Raw genomic sequence first — 5,790 nt, 5'->3', positions numbered from 1 at the left:
GGTGATTTGCCTTATTTACAAGGCAGCACTAGCAGCGTTAAGCCACTTAATGTGGCTTAACGCTGCCTTGTAAATAAGGGCCCCTTTCACGCTATGGTTAACGTGAAAGGGGTAGGCAGTGGGTGTTCTGGTGGGCGTTCCACCGCAACACCCATTGAGTTTGACGCTTCTCCCTATTTACAAGGGCAGCGTGAATAGAAGGCAGAGACAAAATTAAGCCCAGGTAAAACCTAGTCTTACATTTTTCGAAACAAGGATAAATGTATGATTTCTCCTCGCTTTTGCTTTTTCCTTGTGTGCTGTCTTGTGCAGCACACAAAGAAAAAGCAAAATGCCTTTGATTAATTATGTACAGGAAGGTCCCCCTTCCTGTACATAAACAATCTTTAAAAAAATCCATTTTGTGACTTCCATGTGCGCTGCATTAAGCATCACACATAGAAGTGACAAAATGGCATTTCAGGATTGTTTATGTGCAGGAAGGGACACCTTCCTGTACATAAACAATCTTTCCCCTGCACGCAGACACCCTTGCACTATGGTGCAAGGGTGCATGTGTTGGTGCTACACTGCTAATTGTACCGCCAGCGCAGGGGGAAACGCAAGACTGCACCACATCGTTGTAAATATGGTGCAGCCTTGCGTTTCTGAAGTGGGGAAGTGAGGCGTTAAGCCATGACAGCTTATGCCTCACTCCGCCACTTCCTCGAACATATGCCCCACTGTGTCAAAATAGTGTTTACCATAATAGTTCTTATACTTAGAATGGCAAGTACCAATATATCAGAAAAAAATATCCTTGCCACGAATGTCATCCAAAAATATCGTTATCGTTCGACAAAATGTAGTGCCGAAACATGTCGGACCGATAACCGGATGGCATCAAGTACCCATTCTGTTTTCTAACCTTTTACTGACTGAGTGATGATACATTATATTAAAAGGATGCTTTTTTGATGCATTCCAATACAATTTTAACTACTTTTCATGTGCACCCTATGCATCCTCTGAACATGCAATTGCATGTACTAAGCAGCAAGCCTAACTGAACAGTACCTCCCCTGTGTCCCAGGAACAATAGATGTGAAAAGTGATGTGCACACACTATGAACACATACTGCCCAAGGGTGTGCCATACAGCCAACATAAGACAACATATATAGTGGTGCATCAACAAACAATATGGGCCCGATTCACAGAACTAACTTAAGACAAAATCCTAAACTTACTACTTTTGGTATTCACAGAAGTTAGGATTTTGTCTTAAGTTTGTCTTAAGACAGACTTAAGACAGACTTAGGACAGACTTAAGTTAGGATTTTGTCTTAAGTCTGTCTTAAATCTGTCTTAGGACAAATTTAAGACAAAATCCTAACTTCTGTGAATATAAAAAGTAGTAAGTTTAGGATTTTGTCCTAGTTAGTTCTGTGAATCGGCACCTAAGAGTATAATAGTCCAATTAAAGTATTGACTGTTCCATATCTTCTTTTATTGATTTTCAAGGCAGTCACATGGTTTCATAAATCCAAACATTGCAGCCAAAGACAAAGCCAACATGTTTAGTTTACAACTGTGAACTTCTTCAGGACATTTAGATCAAGCAAAACCAATATGCCATAAAAACGATTCTCGTCAAAGTATGATTCCCCATTCATACATATGTATACAAGGGGTCCCAGTTTTATTTCAAATATCTGATCCTTTATATTTCAGGCCACGCCGCCCCCGTAGAAAGCACTTCAATCTGTGCCGTAGTTGACGCACAGTCCGCAACCACCACGCAAAGATGAAAAAAAGACAGACTGAGCACAGATTGCTCGTATGAGAGATAACAAAAATAAATCACATAATCAGTGACTTAATGTCTGATGTAGGATAAGGTAATGTTATAAGGGAAGTACACAAGTGCCCCACTCCACCATAAAAACAGCATTAGCCATCATTAACACATGCCTCTGCAAAATATCCAATAGTGCCATAACTTAATGTTATGATGGCACCAGGATGAGGTACAGGAGAAGAGGGCGATGGATATAAAACTGCTCCCTCATTTGGTCCAGAGGGCTCCACATATAATTCTAGGGGTTACTTTTGGTTGTTTTAGACTGCCTAACTTCATGCAGTTATAATTCTTTCCAGGGACCTTACTTAATCCTCACATTTCCCCAGAGTAGTCCTAATTTATAAAGCCACTTTGGAACAGAGGCCTTGATTACAAGTGGCGGAATTATACCAGGAGCAATCCCTCTGGTTAAAATACCACCATCTGCAATTCTGAGTATTTCTGGGTGGAGAATTATCATGTCCACAGACTCTTGACCCAATAATTTTGCTCTAGAAGACACAAGAGCCTTTGCAAAGCTGGAAGAACAAGGGATGTGCGCTGGGTCAAACCGCTGCCCCCACCCGCAACATGGGGGAGCAAACAACACTCGCGCAGGAGTGCCAAATCCACCCTCGCCGTACCTCTAGAGTACCCTGTCAATTCTACCCCTCAAGCTAACACTGTCCGCCTCCTCAGAAGAGGTGAAAAGTGTCAGTAATTTGCTCTCTAGAATTGGGGAAAACCACATGGAACAAGACGCAGTATCTCTGGTTCCATGTTGTTATTCCCAATTCTTGGGAGAAAATGCATGTTCCCGGTTTCTTGATGCAGAGATGCAGACTGGAATGGGAGATTCCAGCCCTCTGGTATATCTGCACCAAAAACTGGCACACTTGTAATCAGGGCCATAGTATCTTAATTACATTCAGTTGTATTTATTGTAAAGAGGGATTCCGCTTGGTTGTCAATTCTAACAGTTGTCTGCTAGAATATCGAAACTAAGAATATTGTATGGACAAAATATTGTGTCAAAAGTTTTGAGGACCAAATACTGAGAAGGTAAGTGCAAATAGGTAAGCACAGGTTTATTATTCTTAACTCCACATCCAAGTACTTTGCAGATATAGATATATCATCATGGTACATATATGTAGAGTTAAATATAGTAAAACTTTGCTTACCCATAGAAACTTACCTTCACGATATATTTGTAACTCGATATTTTGTCCAAACACAGTTCTTACTCTGTTCCATTTGTAAACAATAAAATGTTTCGGTCTCTAATAGTTATTTTACCATGCAGACCTTCTTCATGATATATCCTTTTTTAGGGGTGGGCAGAAAACTCCGCTCTGACAGCGTAGTGGATGAAGCCAGCCACACTTGCTCCCTGGGCCCGGTCCAAGCTTCCTAACCCTAGCCAGGCTGGGGAGAGCCTCCCCGGGCCCCGGTGGAGCCCCGTCTCCAGCGCCCGGACCCTCTGATGGCTTCCAGAGCGGGGGGCTCACGCACCCCGGGGCTGGCCGGATGGAGCTCAAGCCCCGGGCACGGTCCCAGCTTTCGAACCCTAGCCAGGCCGGGGAGAGCCTCCCTAGGCCCCGGTGGAGCCCCGTCCCCAGCGCACAAACCCTCTGATGGCTTGCAGGATGGGGGGCTCACGCACCCCGGGGCTGGCCGGACGGAGCTCAAGCCCCGGGCCTGGTCCCAGCTTCTAAACCCTAGCCAGGCAGGTGAGAGCCTCCCTGGACCCCGGTGGAGCCCCGTCCCCAGCGCACGGACCCGTGGCCGGACGGACCCAAAGAGGGTTAAGCCCAGGCCACATCCACTCCCCAACGGCCTGCCCGGGGAGCCCATTGTTCTCGACTATTAAGCCCCCACGTAGAAGGACAAAAGTTGGAGTTAGCCCGACCGCCAGCCCGCAGGACCATCTAGTCACCCAGCCCGCAGGGCCATCTGGTCACCCTGCCCGCAGGGCCATCTGGTCGCGCAGCCAGGTGACCAGATGGCCCGGGACGACCCAGCACCCAGATGGCCTGGGAGGGTGCCGCACCCAGTAGCACTTGCAGTCCGGCGAGGGTGGCCGGGCGCACGAAGGCAGCCGCTCTGGAGGTTACTTCCCCCGGGTGGCTGCTGCTCACCTCCCGGCCATCTGGTCACCCTGCCGACCCATGAGGGATGGTGGCCCCCGTCCCCGCACCCCGGTGGGGCAGGGACAGGAGGGGAGGCCCCCGTGCTGAAGGGGGCCGGGTAGGGCCCAGGCCCCGGTCCCGCGGAGGGGATCCGGAACTCCCGGGCCACCGACCTTCCCGCCATGTTGAATCCTCCGGGCGGACTGCACGGACCCCACCCGTTTACCTCTCAACAGTTTCACGCCCTCTTGAACGCTCTCTTCAAAGTTCTTTTCAACTTTCCCTTACGGTACTTGTTGGCTATCGGTCTTGCGCCCGTATTTAGCCTTAGATGGAGTTTACCACCCGCTTTGGGCTGCATTCCCAAGCAACCCGACTCCGAGAAGACCCGATCCCGGTGCGCTGGGGGCCGCTACCAGCCTAACACCGTCCGCGGGGTGAGCCTCGATCAGAAGGACTTGGGCCCCCTGAGCGACGCCGGGGAGTCGGTCTTCTTTACGCCACATTTCCCGTGCCCGCCGCCGGGCGGGGATTCAGCGCAGAGCTCTTCACTCGCCGTTACTGGGAGAATCCTGGTTAGTTTCTTTTCCTCTGATTAGTAATATGCTTAAATTCAGCGGGTCGCCACGTCTGATCTGAGGTCGTAGTTGGAAGGATGACGCCGGAGCGTCAAAGGGGGTTGCCGGGGCGAGGCCAGAAACCTGCCGGAGCAGGCGCCTGGCATAAAACCCGGCAAAGAAAAATCAAAGGTGGTGATGGACGGAGCGTTGACAATACAAACACTCACCCCCAGTCAACTGATCTGGGTTTAATCCATCACCGTTCTTTAGCTCACTCAGCCACCCCAGTTCAGACATGGCCATATGCAAATCAGTCTGACCCTGTGCCTCATGGTAACAGTCCAGCCCGAACTGCCAAGCCATGTCTTCCCTGGACCGGAAGCAAGCTTCCCAGGACCAGTTTCTGGCATTACAGCAGTCTTCAGCCGGGCTTGCTTGAATCCAGTGGCAAAGTGAGCAAGGGACTCACGTCTGAGCATCCCCTGCCAACTTAGGGCGAACAAAGAAAAACCAAAGGTGGTGATGGGGACGGAGCGTTGACAATACAAACACTCACCCCCAGTCAACTGATAAAACTGGCATAAATCCGGCGGCATGTGCCCTCTTTCACACGGATCGGATCTGGAAGGGGTTTCGCCCTCCCCGGGAAGCCAGCCGCAGAGGTGGGCGCCCGAGGCGGGTGCGCGCGGGCAGCCGGTGGGACACCACAGACAGCCTCGCGCGGCACGCAGCCAGGCGCCCCGGGAGGGGCCCTGGGTGGACCGGTCGCCAGGCCCCTTCTCAATCGGGTGATCGGGGGGTCTGCACTTGTGGGGAACGAAGGGGAAGTGGAGGTAACCCTGCGACCGCCCCAGCCGTATCCCGGGGAAGCCCCAGGGCGATTGACGATCGAGCGACCCTCAGACAGGCGTAGCCCCTCAAGGTGTGTTCGAAGTGTCGATGATCAATGTGTCCTGCAATTCACACTAATTCTCGCAGCTAGCTGCGTTCTTCATCGACACGCGAGCCGAGTGATCCACTGCCAAGAGTCACAGGCAACTTTTCGAAAACGTTCACCCACCTGCGGGTGCAGGAGAGGCGGGAGGAAGGCGATGCCGTCCGTCTGCTGCCCGTGCGGCGAGGCGGCCCTGGCACCCCGTTCAAGGCTCCCCCTCTGGGAGTCAGACTGCACCGTTGGGAGAAAAAAAACATTGCCAGGGGCTCGGCCTGGGATCCCCCACCCACCCGCCTGCGGGCAATGAAGGAAGGGGGCTCCCAGTGCGACTGGTGCAGGCAG

The 5,790-nt window shown here is 51.1% G+C and overlaps 1 pseudogene; it reads right to left on the bottom strand.

Moving 5' to 3' along the window:
* Positions 1–5,407: 5,407 nt before the first annotated feature.
* Positions 5,408–5,544, bottom strand: LOC144783508 (5.8S ribosomal RNA; annotated as a pseudogene).
* Between the last annotated feature and the right edge of the window lie 246 nt (positions 5,545–5,790).

This window comes from Lissotriton helveticus, chromosome 9 (assembly GCF_964261635.1).
Source record: "Lissotriton helveticus chromosome 9, aLisHel1.1, whole genome shotgun sequence".
Lineage (NCBI taxonomy): Eukaryota > Metazoa > Chordata > Amphibia > Caudata > Salamandridae > Lissotriton > Lissotriton helveticus.
This window is presented reverse-complemented; position numbering and strand designations above follow the sequence as displayed.